General features: G+C 54.8%; 7 non-coding genes across 7 annotated transcripts; all 7 read right to left on the bottom strand.

Annotated features, from left to right (window-relative positions):
- Positions 1-246: 246 nt before the first annotated feature.
- On the bottom strand, positions 247-329 carry TRNAL-UAG (transfer RNA leucine (anticodon UAG)). Its single transcript has one exon. It is a non-coding gene; the product is annotated as a tRNA-Leu (tRNA).
- Positions 330-1,355: 1,026 nt separating this feature from the next.
- Positions 1,356-1,438, bottom strand: TRNAL-AAG (transfer RNA leucine (anticodon AAG)). Its single transcript has one exon. It is a non-coding gene; the product is annotated as a tRNA-Leu (tRNA).
- A 189-nt stretch (positions 1,439-1,627) lies between these two features.
- On the bottom strand, positions 1,628-1,710 carry TRNAL-CAG (transfer RNA leucine (anticodon CAG)). The gene has a single exon. It is a non-coding gene; the product is annotated as a tRNA-Leu (tRNA).
- A 632-nt stretch (positions 1,711-2,342) lies between these two features.
- On the bottom strand, positions 2,343-2,425 carry TRNAL-UAG (transfer RNA leucine (anticodon UAG)). The gene has a single exon. It is a non-coding gene; the product is annotated as a tRNA-Leu (tRNA).
- Positions 2,426-4,437: 2,012 nt separating this feature from the next.
- On the bottom strand, positions 4,438-4,520 carry TRNAL-UAG (transfer RNA leucine (anticodon UAG)). Its single transcript has one exon. It is a non-coding gene; the product is annotated as a tRNA-Leu (tRNA).
- Positions 4,521-5,819: 1,299 nt separating this feature from the next.
- On the bottom strand, positions 5,820-5,902 carry TRNAL-CAG (transfer RNA leucine (anticodon CAG)). Its single transcript has one exon. It is a non-coding gene; the product is annotated as a tRNA-Leu (tRNA).
- A 632-nt stretch (positions 5,903-6,534) lies between these two features.
- Positions 6,535-6,617, bottom strand: TRNAL-UAG (transfer RNA leucine (anticodon UAG)). The gene has a single exon. It is a non-coding gene; the product is annotated as a tRNA-Leu (tRNA).
- Positions 6,618-13,869: the final 7,252 nt, after the last annotated feature.

Here is a 13,869-nt window from a genome sequence, read left to right as displayed (position 1 = left end):
AATTTGCATGGCCTGTCTGGCCAGGGAATACAAGAGCATGACTCTTCTAGATGAGCTCTTACATGGGTCCTAAGCTCATTTGGTAAGGATTGCACTTTATCAGCAAGACTTTGTACAACAGAAATATATGAGAAACCCAAGCTCTCTTGACTAGACGAGGACGGAATAACGTCCCAGGTGAAGACGAACAGATGCAACTTCCATCAGATGTTATCCTGATGAAGAAGATTATATCTCCAAAAGTCATGTCAGAAGTGGGATTCGAACCCACGCCTCCAGAGGAGACTGCGGCCTAAACACAGCGCCTTAGACCACTCGGCCATCCTGACAGTGGAGAGTCCTTAGAAATGTATAAAAGTCACTCAGAAATTTCTGCGTCCATGCAAGCTTGAAATAATTTCAACCTTCAAACACAAGGTGCAACTTTTTGCACAGGACAATAAACACAGAAGATCACATATGAAAGCATTTCATTTCACAGGTGTACTGTTTTTATGCTTTTAGAATAACTTATACCTCTCACCAGCTATTTAGGGTTCTGTATCCTACTCACAAAATTACCTTGCCTGCGACCTCTCTCTTTATACACAAACAACTACTGCTCAGGAAGTAGGAAGGCAGAAGGTGGGGCAGTTTATGCAAATTTATGCTGGCAATGTGCCTTGCACATTCATGCAGAATTTCTAGATCCTTGCTGGAAACAAGAGAGCAGGCCTTGTTTCAGATCAACTGTCCCTAGCAAGGAACGTCTGAGCACATCCATTCTTTTGCTCTCTAGCCCCTGGCTTGGGACTCACCCTCACTGGCTGAGGAGTGAAGTTCTGCATACCAACGTTGCATAGAAGGTATGTTTGTGATTGGTTTGAGATGGGTGGGAGGTCAAGAGCAGGGTAAAGCAAGTCACCTTCACTTCTAGTCTCCTCTTCTGTGCCTACCTGCCGTTCACTCACTCTGCCTTTGTTTCATTCTCTCCTTCCTCAACACCCCATCTCACTCACTGGCTCTATCATTTGTGCTCTTTCCCCTTGCTCTTCATTTCATAGTGGAAACATCTCTTGAATGGATCATTAGAAAATGAGGTTACATAAAAATAAAAATCTACTTATTGGAAACCAAAAATATCACAAGACTGAATGTAAGCCATTTCTTCAATAAAAGGGATTTTTTAGGCACCCCCCAAAAAACACATAAAACACCACTAGTGCTAGAAGAATATTATACGAGCTTGAAGACAGAATTGGGCAAATTCATTTGCAGTTGAAACTGAAGTTTGGTACTTATTAGGAAATGATATGCACTGCCAATTTTTAGCTGAGATTCTGAAGGAACGCAGAGACAAAATGGACTTAAAGTTTTGTCAGAAGTGGGATTCGAACCCACGCCTCCAGGAGAGACTGCGGCCTTAACGCAGCGCCTTAGACCACTCGGCCATCCTGACCACATGCTGCTTGTTCATCTACATAGTGAGAAAGATAGTGTGAACAAAAAAAACACACATCTTAGGCCATGAGTGGCTATAGCAAGAAAAAAACTCACTGCACTTTTCCAAAAAGACAACCATATAAGCCCATGTGAGGGAAATGATCTGATTTTCTCCCTCAAGAAAATAGAAGATTAAACACAGGTTTGTCAGAAGTGGGATTTGAACCCACGCCTCCAGAAGAGACTGCGACCTGAACCCAGCACCTTAGACCACTCGGCCATCCTGACTTGCATTTGCAGCACCTTCCACAAGCCAGACAGCCATGCAAGTGGGGAACCGAAAAGGCATGCCCTCAATTTATTTATCCCATTATAAGCATTTCCAACAGATCTTTGAACAATCCAAACAGAGCAGTACCTATGAAGAACTCTTTAGACCTTTAATGAGTACAAAGAGAAAGTGCTATTCACCAGCCACTTGAACGGCCCAAAGCTGCTTTGAAATTGAGTCAATAGCCACATCTTGGCTGACTAAAGCAAATTCAACAAGGGATCTCAATGTCACAACATAGGGTGGAATTCGCAAATCTAAGCAGCCCCTGATCACTGCCCTGAGGAAATTGCTGTAAGTGTGCTGGAGTCCAGCTGTCTACCAGGTGCTTGGCATTCTTCCAAATTTGTATGGCCTGTCTGGCCAGGGAATACAAGAGAATGACTCTTCTAGATGAGCTCTTACATGGGTCATAAGCTCATTTGGTAAGGATTGCACTTTATCAGCAAGACTTTGTACAACAGAAATATATGAGAAACCCAAGCTCTCTTGACTAGACGAGGACGGAATAACGTCCCAGGTGAAGACGAACAGATGCAACTTCCATCAGATGTTATCCTGATGAAGAAGATTATATCTCCAAAAGTCATGTCAGAAGTGGGATTCGAACCCACGCCTCCAGAGGAGACTGCGGCCTAAACACAGCGCCTTAGACCACTCGGCCATCCTGACAGTGGAGAGTCCTAAGAAATGTATAAAAGTCACTCAGAAATTTCTGCGTCCATGCAAGCTTGAAATAATTTCAACCTTCAAACACAAGGTGCAACTTTTTGCACAGGACAATAAACACAGAAGATCACATATGAAAGCATTTCATTTCACAGGTGTACTGTTTTTATGCTTTTAGAATAACTTATACCTCTCACCAGCTATTTAGGGTTCTGTATCCTACTCACAAAATTACCTTGCCTGCGACCTTTCTCTCTATACACAAACAACTACTGCTCAGGAAGTAGGAAGGCAGAAGGTGGGGCAGTTTATGCAAATTTATGCTGGCAATGTGCCTTGCACATTCATGCAGAATTTCTAGATCCTTGCTGGAAACAAGAGAGCAGGCCTTGTTTCAGATCAACTGTCCCTAGCAAGGAACGTCTGAGCACATCCATTCTTTTGCTCTCTAGCCCCTGGCTTGGGACTCACCCTCACTGGCTGAGGAGTGAAGTTCTGCATACCAACGTTGCATAGAAGGTATGTTTGTGATTGGTTTGAGATGGGTGGGAGGTCAAGAGCAGGGAAAAGCAAGTCACTTTCACTTCTAGTCTACTCTTCTATGCCTACCTGCCGTTCACTCACTCTGTCTTTGTTTCATTCTCTCCTTCCTCAACACCCCATCTCACTCACTCGCTCTATCATTTGTGCTCTTTCCCCTTGCTCTTCATTTCATAGTGGAAACATCTCTTGAATGGATCATTAGAAAATGAGGTTACATAAAATTAAAAATCTACTTATTGGAAACCAAAAATATCACAAGACTGAATGTAAGCCATTTCTTCAATAAAAGGGATTTTTTAGGCACCCCCCGAAAAACACATAAAACACCACTAGTGCTAGAAGAATATTATAAGAGCTTGAAGACAGAATTGGGCAAATTCATTTGCAGTTGAAACTGAAGTTTGGTACTTATTCAGATATTATATGCACTGCCAATTTTTAGCTGAGATTCTGAAGGAACGCAGAGACAAAATGGACTTAAAGTTTTGTCAGAAGTGGGATTCGAACCCACGCCTCCAGCAGAGACTGCGGCCTTAATGCAGCTCCTTAGACCACTCGGCCATCCTGACCACATGTTGCTTGTCCATCTACATAGTGAGAAAGATAGTGTGAACAAAAAAAACACACATCTTAGGCCATAAGTGGATATAGCAAGAAAAAAACTCACTGCACTTTTCCAAAAAGACAACCATATAAGCCCATGTGAGGGAAATGATCTGATTTTCTCCCTCAATAAAAAAGAAGATTAAACACAGGTTTGTCAGAAGTGGGATTTGAACCCACGCCTCCAGAAGAGACTGCGACCTGAACGCAGCGCCTTAGACCACTCGGCATCCTGACTTGGATTTGCAGCACCTTCCACAAGCCAGACAGCCATGCAAGTTTGGTACCGAAAAGGCATGCCCTCAATTTATTTATCCCATTATAAGCATTTCCAACAGATCTTTGAACAATCCATACAGAGCAGTACCTATGAAGAACTCTTTAGACCTTTAAAGGGTACAAAGAGAAAGTGCTATTCACCAGCCACTTGAACGGCCCAAAGCTGCTTTGAAATTGAGTCAACAGCCACATCTTGGCTGACTAAAGCAAATTCAACAAGGGAGCTCAATGTCACAACATAGGGTGGAATACGCAAATCTAAGCAGCCCCTGATCACAGCCCTGAGGACATTGCTGTAAGTGTGCTGGAGTACAGCTGTCTACCAGGTGCTTGACATTCTTCCAAATTTGCATGGCCTGTCTGGCCAGGGAATACAAGAGCATGACTCTTCTAGATGAGCTCTTACATGGGTCCTAAGCTCATTTGGTAAGGATTGCACTTTATCAGCAAGACTTTGTACAACAGAAATATATGAGAAACCCAAGCTCTCTTGACTAGACGAGGACGGAATAACGTCCCAGGTGAAGACGAACAGATGCAACTTCCATCAGATGTTATCCTGATGAAGAAGATTATATCTCCAAAAGTCATGTCAGACGTGGGATTCGAACCCACGCCTCCAGAGGAGACTGCGGCCTAAACACATCGCCTTAGACCACTCGGCCATCCGGACAGTGAAGAGTCCTGAGAAATGTATAAAAGTCACTCTGAAATTTCTGCGTCCATGCAAGCTTGAAATAATTTCAACCTTCAAACACAAGGTGCAACTTTTTGCACAGGACAATAAACACAGAAGATCACATATGAAAGCATTTCATTTCACAGGTGTACTGTTTTTATGCTTTTAGAATAACTTATACCTCTCACCAGCTATTTAGGGTTCTGTATCCTACTCACAAAATTACCTTGCCTGCGACCTTTCTCTCTATACACAAACAACTACTGCTCAGGAAGTAGGAAGGCAGAAGGTGGGGCAGTTTATGCAAATTTATGCTGGCAATGTGCCTTGCACATTCATGCAGAATTTCTAGATCCTTGCTGGAAACAAGAGAGCAGGCCTTGTTTCAGATCAACTGTCCCTAGCAAGGAACGTCTGAGCACATCCATTCTTTTGCTCTCTAGCCCCTGGCTTGGGACTCACCCTCACTGGCTGAGGAGTGAAGTTCTGCATACCAACGTTGCATAGATGGTATGTTTGTGATTGGTTTGAGATGGGTGGGAGGTCAAGAGCAGGGAAAAGCAAGTCACTTTCACTTCTAGTCTCCTCTTCTATGCCTACCTGCCGTTCACTCACTCTGTCTTTGTTTCATTCTCTCTTTCCTCAACACCCCATCTCACTCACTCGCGCTATCATTTGTGCTCTTTCCCCTTGCTCTTCATTTCATAGTGGAAACATCTCTTGAATGGATCATTAGAAAATGAGGTTACATAAAATTTAAAATCTACTTATTGGAAACCAAAAATATCACAAGACTGAATGTAAGCCATTTCTTCAATAAAAGGGAGTTTTTTAGGCACCCCCCAAAAAACACATAAAACACCACTAGTGCTAGAAGAATATTATAAGAGCTTGAAGACAGAATTGGGCAAATTCATTTGCAGTTGAAACTGAAGTTTGGTACTTATTCAGATATTGTATGCACTGCCAATTTTTAGCTGAGATTCTGAAGGAACGCAGAGACAAAATGGACTTAAAGTTTTGTCAGAAGTGGGATTCGAACCCACGCCTCCAGGAGAGACTGCAGCCTTAACGAGGTGCCTTAGACCACTCGGCCATCCTGACCACATGTTGCTTGTCCATCTACATAGTGAGAAAGATAGTGTGAACAAAAAAAACACACATCTTAGGCCATAAGTGGCTATAGCAAGAAAAAAACTCACTGCACTTTTCCAAAAAGACAACCATATAAGCCCATGTGAGGGAAATGATCTGATTTTCTCCCTCAAGAAAAATGAAGATTAAACACAGGTTTGTCAGAAGTGGGATTTGAACCCACGCCTCCAGAAGAGACTGCGACCTGAACGCAGCGCCTTAGACCACTCGGCCATCCTGACTTGCATTTGCAGCACCTTCCACAAGCCAGACAGCCATGCAAGTGGGGTACCGAAAAGGCATGCCCTCAATTTATTTATCCCATTATAAGCATTTCCAACAGATCTTTGAACAATCCATACAGAGCAGTAACTATGAAGAACTCTTTAGACCTTTAAAGCGTACAAAGAGAAAGTGCTATTCACCAGCCACTTGAACGGCCCAAAGCTGCTTTGAAATTGAGTCAACAGCCACATCTTGGCTGACTAAAGCAAATTCAACAAGGGAGCTCAATGTCACAACATAGGGTGGAATACGCAAATCTAAGCAGCCCCTGATCACAGCCCTGAGGACATTGCTGTAAGTGTGCTGGAGTACAGCTGTCTACCAGGTGCTTGACATTCTTCCAAATTTGCATGGCCTGTCTGGCCAGGGAATACAAGAGCATGACTCTTCTAGATGAGCTCTTACATGGGTCCTAAGCTCATTTGGTAAGGATTGCACTTTATCAGCAAGACTTTGTACAACAGAAATATATGAGAAACCCAAGCTCTCTTGACTAGACGAGGACGGAATAACGTCCCAGGTGAAGACGAACAGATGCAAATTCCATCAGATGTTATCCTGATGAAGAAGATTATATCTCCAAAAGTCATGTCAGAAGTGGGATTCGAACCCACGCCTCCAGAGGAGACTGCGGCCTAAACACAGCGCCTTAGACCACTCGGCCATCCTGACAGTGGAGAGTCTTAAGAAATGTATAAAAGTCACTCAGAAATTTCTGCGTCCATGCAAGCTTGAAACAATTTCAACCTTCAAACACAAGGTGCAACTTTTTGCACAGGACAATAAACACAGAAGATCACATATGAAAGCATTTCATTTCACAGGTGTACTGTTTTTATGCTTTTAGAATAACTTATACCTCTCACCAGCTATTTAGGGTTCTGTATCCTACTCACAAAATTACCTTGCCTGCGACCTCTCTCTTTATACACAAACAACTACTGCTTAGGAAGTAGGAAGGCAGAAGGTGGGGCAGTTTATGCAAATTTATGCTGTCAATGTGCCTTGCAGATTCATGCAGATTTTCTAGATCCTTGCTGGAAACAAGAGAGCAGGCCTTGTTTCAGATCAACTGTCCTAGCAAGGAACGTCTGAGCACATCCATTCTTTTGCTCTCTAGCCCCTGGCTTGGGACTCACCCTCACTGGCTGAGGAGTGAAGTTCTGCATACCAACGTTGCATAGAAGGTATGTTTGTGATTGGTTTGAGATGGGTGGGAGGTCAAGAGCAGGGAAAAGCAAGTCACCTTCACTTCTAGTCTACTCTTCTATGCCTACCTGCCGTTCACTCACTCTGTCTTTGTTTCATTCTCTCCTTCCTCAACACCCCATCTCACTCACTGGCTCTATCATTTGTGCTCTTTCCCCTTGCTCTTCATTTCATAGTGGAAACATCTCTTGAATGGATCATTAGAAAATGAGGTTACATAAAATTAAAAATCTACTTATTGGAAACCAAAAATATCACAAGACTGAATGTAAGCCATTTCTTCAATAAAAGGGATTTTTTAGGCACCCCCCAAAAAACACATAAAACACCACTAGTGCTAGAAGAATATTATACGAGCTTGAAGACAGAATTGGGCGAATTCATTTGCAGTTGAAACTGAAGTTTGGTACTTATTCAGATATTATATGCACTGCCAATTTTTAGCTGAGATTCTGAAGGAACGCAGAGACAAAATGGACTTAAAGTTTTGTCAGAGGTGGTATTCGAACCCACGCCTCCAGGAGAGACTGCGGCCTTAACGCTGCACCTTAGACCACTCGGCCATCCTGACCACATGTTGCTTGTTCATCTACATCAGGGGTGCCCAAACCTGTCCTGGCGGGCCGTATCCATGCCAGATTTTTGGGATATCCCCATCTGGTGATCACGGTTCGATCCCCGGCGCCGGCGGCAGATCAGAGTGCCCAGGACGGGGTCCATGTGACCCGGGCAGTCCTATCCCCTGGGTGTACGTGGTTGTCCGACATGTCGGTCGTATTTGCTTTTACGTACCGGATCGGAATCGGCCCCCATAAAATCGTACGTAAAGTATATAGCAAATCAACCTGAAATCTGCTGGGTCAGAAAGGGCTCGATTCCGATCCGTGTCGGAAGGTTAGGAGTCCGTACGAATTTGTCGGGACGGCATGGCAGAGTGCCCGGGATGGGCTCCATGGCTCTTGGGCAGTCGTCCCCCGGGCGTCCGGGGCTCCATCCAGGCCGACGGCATGGCAGAGTGCCCGGGACGGGCTCCATGCGTCCCGGGCATTCGTCCCCCGGGCGTCCGGGGCTCCATCCAGGCCGGCGGCAAGGCAGTGTGCCCGGGTCGGGCTCCATGCGTCCCGGGCATTCGTCCCCCGGGCGCCTGAAACTGCTGGGTCAGAGAGGGCTCGATTCCGATCCGTGTCGTAAGGTTAGGAGTCCGTACGAATTTGTCAGGACGGCATGGCAGAGTGCCCGGGACGGGCTCCATGCGTCCCGGGCATTCGTCCCCCGGGCGTCCGGGGCTACATCCAGGCTGACGGTATGGCAGAGTGCCCGGGTCGGGCTCCATGGTTTTCACGGTGGTCCTCCCCTGGGTGTCAGGGGGCTCCTGGCCGACGGCATGGAAAAGTACCCAGGACGGGCTCCATGCGTCCCGGGCATTTGTCCCCCGGACGTCCGGGGCTCCATCCAGGCCGACGGCATGGCAGAGTGCCCGGGTCGGGCTCCATGGTTTCCAGGGTGGTCCTCCCCAGGGTGTCGGGGCGCTCCATGCCGAAGGCATGGAAAAGTGCCCAGGACGGGCTCCATGCGTCCCGGGCATTTGTCCCCCGGGCGTCCGGGGCTCCATCCAGGCCGACGGCATGGCAGAGTGCCCGGGTCGGGCTCCATGGCTTTCACGGTGGTCCTCCCCTGGGTGTCTGGGGGCTCCAGGCCGAAGGCATGGAAAAGTGCCCAGGACGGGCTCCATGCGTCCCGGGCACGGGCATGGGGACGGGGACAGGGTCGGGAGAGTCCAGGCGGCTTCACTTCCGTGTCCAGCCATCTGATCGCCCAGATTCCCTCGGCCATCTGCTCGCCCGGATCCCCTCGGGCATCTGGTCGCCCGCAGCGCTTTCCTGAGGGGCGACCAGATGGCCGAACTTCCCTGGAAGTCCCGATGAGGTGCCATTCGCCGCCCGGATCCCAGCGAGGGCTCCAGGAGGTTGGGTACATTCGCGCCTTGGGTCCCCTCTGTCACCTCGCGTGCACAGATTACAAGAAAAGGGGGTAATTTTCCTCCGGATTACTAGGGAGAAGGGTACGCCCGGACACCCCTCCGAGGCTGGTGGTTCTCTGCCATGGGGACCAGATGGGCTATGCCTGGGCAACACCTCCCTAGGCCACCCGGGGCTTCCTTCCTCCAGGCCAACTGCATGTCAAATTGCCCAGGACGGGCTCCATGGCTCCTGGGCAGTCGTCCCCCGGGCGTCCGGGGCTCCTTCCAGGCTGACGGCATTGAAAAGTGCCCAGGACGGGCTCCATGCGTCCCGGGCATTCGTCCCCTGGGCGTCCGGGGCTCCATCTTGGCTGACGGTATGGCAGAGTGCCCGGGTCGGGCTCCATGGTTTTCACGGTGGTCCTCCCCTGGGTGTCTGGGGGCTCCAGGCCGAAGGCATGGAAAAGTGCCCAGGACGGGCTCCATGCGTCCCGGGCATTCGTCCCCCCGGGCGTCCGGGGCACCCATCTCCATGAGGCCAACGGCATAGGCAAAGTACCCAGGACGGGCTCCATGGGTCCCGGGCAGACCTCCCCCCGGGCGTCCGGGGGTCCCACCTCCAGGCTGACGGAATGTCAAAGTACCCAGGACGGGCTCCATGGGTCCCGGGCAGCTTCTCCCGGGGCGTCCGGGGCACCCACCTCCAGGCCGACGGCATGTCAAAGTACCCAGGACGGGCTCCACGGGTCCCGGGCATTCCTCCCCCAGGTCGTCCGGGCCCTAGAGCTCCGGTGGTCCAACCTGCGCCTGAGGCCCAGCCGGGGTCCAAGAGCCCTGCCTTGCGTGGGCTGGCAGTCAGGAACCCTACCGCGAAGGCTTGGGGTGGATGGGGAGCTGGGAGTCCTTTCGATCCGGGCCATCTGGTCGCCCGCGATGCTTTCCAATGGGGCGACCAGATGGCCGGGCTTCCCTGGAAGTCTCGATGAGGTGCCATTCGCCTCCCGGATCCCAGCTAGGGCTCCATGAGCTCGGGTTCTTTTACGCCTTGGGTCCCCTCTGTCACCTCGCGTGCACGGATTGCAAGAAAGGGGGGTAATTTCCCTCCGGATTACTAGGGGCAGGGTACGCCCGGACACCTCTCCAGGGCTGGTGGTTCTCTGCCCGGGGACCAGATGAGATATGCCTGGGCAACACCTCCCCCGGGCGTCTGGGGGCTCCATTCTCCGGGCCAACGGCATGGCTCAATGCCCAGGACGGGCTCCACGTGTCCCGGACAGACCGCCCCTGGGCGTCCGGGGCACCCATCTCCAGGAGGCCAACGGGATGGCAAAGTACCCGGGAAGGGCTCCACGGGTCCCGGGCAGCCTTCCCCCGGGCGTCCGGGGCTCCCACCTCCAGGCCGACGGCATGTCACACTGCCCAGGACGGGCTCCATGGGCCCCGGACAGACCTCCCCCGGGCGTCCGGGGCACCCATCTCCAGGAGGCCAACAGCGTTGCAAAGTACCCGGAAAGGACTCCACGGGTACCGGGCAGTCCTCCCCCGGGCGTCCGGGGCACCCATCTCCATGAGGCCAACGGCATTGGCAAAGTACCCGGGAGGGGCTCCACAGGTCCCGGGCAGGCCTCCCCCGGGCGTCCAGGGCACCCACCTCCAGGCCGACGGCATGTAAAAGTGCCCAGGACGGGCTCCATGGGTCCCGGGCAGCCCACCCCCGGGCATCTTGGGCACCCATCTCCAGGAGGCCAACGGAGTTGCAAAGTACCCGGGAAGGGCTCCACGGGTACCGGGCAGTCCTCCCCCGGGCGTCCGGGGGGGGCTCCCTTCTCCAGGCCGACGGCATGGTTCAATGCCCAGGACGGGACGTCAAGTGGCCAGGACGGGCTCCATGCGTCCCGGGAATTCGTCCCGGGACGGGGACGGGGACGGGGTGGGGAAGAGTCCAGGCGGCTTCACCTCCATGCCCGGCCATCTGGTCGCCCGGATTCCCTCGGCCATCTGGTCGCCCGGATCCCCTCGGGCATCTGGTCGCCCGCAACGCTTTCCTATGGGGGGGGGACCAGATGGCCGAACTTCCCTGGAAGTCTTAATGAGGTGCCATTCGCCTCCCGGATCCCAGCGAGGGCTCCATGAGGTCGGGTTCTTTCACGCCTTGGGTCCCCTCTGTCACCTCGCGTGCACAGATTGCAAGAAAGGGGGGTAATTTGCCTCCGGATTACTATGGGGCAGGGTATGCCCGGACACCCCTCCAGGTTTGGTGGTTCTCTGCCATGGGGACCAGATGGGATATGCCTGGGCAACACCTCCCTAGGCCACCCGGAGCTTCCTTCCTCCAGGCCAACTGCATGTCAAATTGCCCAGGACGGGCTCCATGGCTCTTGGGCAGTCGTCCCCCGGGCGTCCGGTGCTCCATCCAGGCCGACGGCATGGCAGAGTGCCCGGGACAGGCTCCATGCGTCCCGGGCCTTCGTCCCCCCGGGCGTCCGGGGCTCCATCCAGGCTGACGGCATGGCAGAGTGCCCGGGACGGGCTCCACGGGCCCCGGGCGTCCGGGGCTCCCTTCCCCGGGCCAGCGGCATGTCAGAGTGCCCAGGACGGGCTCCACGGGCCCCGGTCATCCGGGGCACCCTTCCCCGGGCCAGCGGCATGTCAGAGTGCCCAGGACCAGTTCCACGGGTCCCGGGCAGTCCTCCCCCGGGCGTCCGGGGGGGGCTCCCTTCTCCAGGCCAAAGCATTTCAGAGTGCCCAGGACGGGCTCCACGGGTTCCGGGCGTCCAGGTCTCCCTTCCCCGGGCCAACGGCTTGTCAGAGTGCCCAGGACGGGCTCCACGGGCCCCGGGCGTCCGGGGCACCCTTCCCCGGGCCAGCGGCATGTCAGAGTGCCCAGGACGAGTTCCACGGGTCCCGGGCAGTCCTCCCCCCGGGTGTCCGGGGCTCCCTTCCCCGGGCCAAAGCATTTCAGAGTGCCCAGGACGGGCTCCACGGGTCCCGGACGTCCGGGGCTCCCTTCCCCGGGCCAACGGCATACAGGAGTGCCCAGGACGGGCTCCACGGGTCCCGGACGTCCGGGGCTCCCTTCCCCGGGCCAACGGCATACAGGAGTGCCCAGGACGGGCTCCACAGGTCCCGGTCGTCTGGGGCTCCCTTCCCCGGGCCAACGGCTTGTCAGAGTGCCAAGGACGGGCTCCACGGGCCCCGGTCGTCTGGGGTCCCTCCCCCCCGGGCCAACAGCAGGTCAGAGTGCCCAGGACGGGCTCCACGGGTCCCGGGCAGCCCGCCCCCCGGGCGTTCGGGGCACCCATCTCCAGGAGGCCAACGGCGTTGCAAAGTACCCGGGAAGGGCTCCACGGGTACCGGGCAGTCCTCCCCCGGGCGTCCGGGGCTCCCTTCTCCAGGCCAACGACATGGTTCAATGCCCAGGACGGGCTCCATGTGTCCCGGACAGACCTCCCCCGGGCGTCCGGGGCACCCATCTCCAGGCCAACGGCATGGCTCAATGCCCAGGACGGGCTCCATGGGTCCGGGGAGGCGTCCCATGCGCCTCCGGGCTTGGGAGCCCCGGCTGGGTCCAGGGGCCCGGGCGGGCCCCCGGGTCGGGTGCTCCGGCCCTGGTCCCTGTCTCCCAGCCTACCGCACTGCCAAGGGCCTAGGAATGGGTTCCGTTGTTCCCGGGGAGCCTACCCTTGCTTGGCTGGGTTCAGGAGCAGTGGCTTGGGCCCCTGAGGGCCCGGGGAGGGCGGCCTCCCCACCCCGGGCTCTGTCCTTGGTCCTGCTGCGTGGCAGGGTGCCCGGGACGGGGTCCGGAGGGACCGGGGAGGCGTCCCATGCACCTCCGGGCTTGGGAGCCCCGGCTGGGTCCAGGGGCCCGGGCGGGCCCCGGGTCGGGTGCTCCGGCCCTGGTCCCTGTCTCCCAGCCTACCGCACTGCCAAGGGCCTAGGAATGGGTTCCGTTGTTCCCGGGGAGCCTCCCCTTGCTTGGCTGGGTTCAGGAGCAGTGGCTAGGGCCCCTGAGGGCCCGGGGAGGGCGGCCTCCCCACCCCGGGCTCTGTCCTTGGTCCTGCTGCGTGGCAGGGTGCCCGGGACGGGGTCCGGAGGGACCGGGGAGGCGTCCCATGCACCTCCGGGCTTGGGAGCCCCGGCTGGGTCCAGGGGCCCGGGCGGGCCCCGGGTCGGGTGCTCCGGCCCTGGGCCCTGTCTCCCAGCCTGCCGCACTGGCAAGGGCCCGGGAAGGGGTTCCGATGTGCCCGGGGAGCCTCCCCTTGCTTGGCTGGGTTCAGGAGCAGTGGCTAGGGCCCCTGAGGGCCCGGGGAGGGCGGCCTCCCCACCCCGGGCTCTGTCCTTGGTCCTGCTGCGTGGCAGGGTGCCCGGGACGGGGTCCGGAGGGACCGGGGAGGCGTCCCATGCACCTCCGGGCTTGGGAGCCCCGGCTGCGTCCAGGGGCCCGGCCGGGCCCCGGGTCGGGTGCTCCGGCCCTGGGCCCTGTCTCTCAGCCTGCCGCACTGCCAAGGGCCCGGGAAGGGGTTCCGATGTGCCCGGGGAGCCTCCCCTTGCTTGGCTGGGTTCAGGAGCAGTGGCTAGGGCCCCTGAGGGCCCGGGGAGGGCGGCCTCCCCACCCCGGGCTCTGTCCTTGGTCCTGCTGCGTGGCAGGGTGCCCGGGACGGGGTCCGGAGGGACCGGGGAGGCGTCCCATGCGCCTCCGGGCTTGGGAGCCCCGGCTGCGTCCAGGGGCCCGGCCGGGCCCCGGGTCGGGTGCTC

Source organism: Lissotriton helveticus, chromosome 8 (assembly GCF_964261635.1).
Source record: "Lissotriton helveticus chromosome 8, aLisHel1.1, whole genome shotgun sequence".
NCBI classification, from domain to species: domain Eukaryota; kingdom Metazoa; phylum Chordata; class Amphibia; order Caudata; family Salamandridae; genus Lissotriton; species Lissotriton helveticus.
This window is presented reverse-complemented; position numbering and strand designations above follow the sequence as displayed.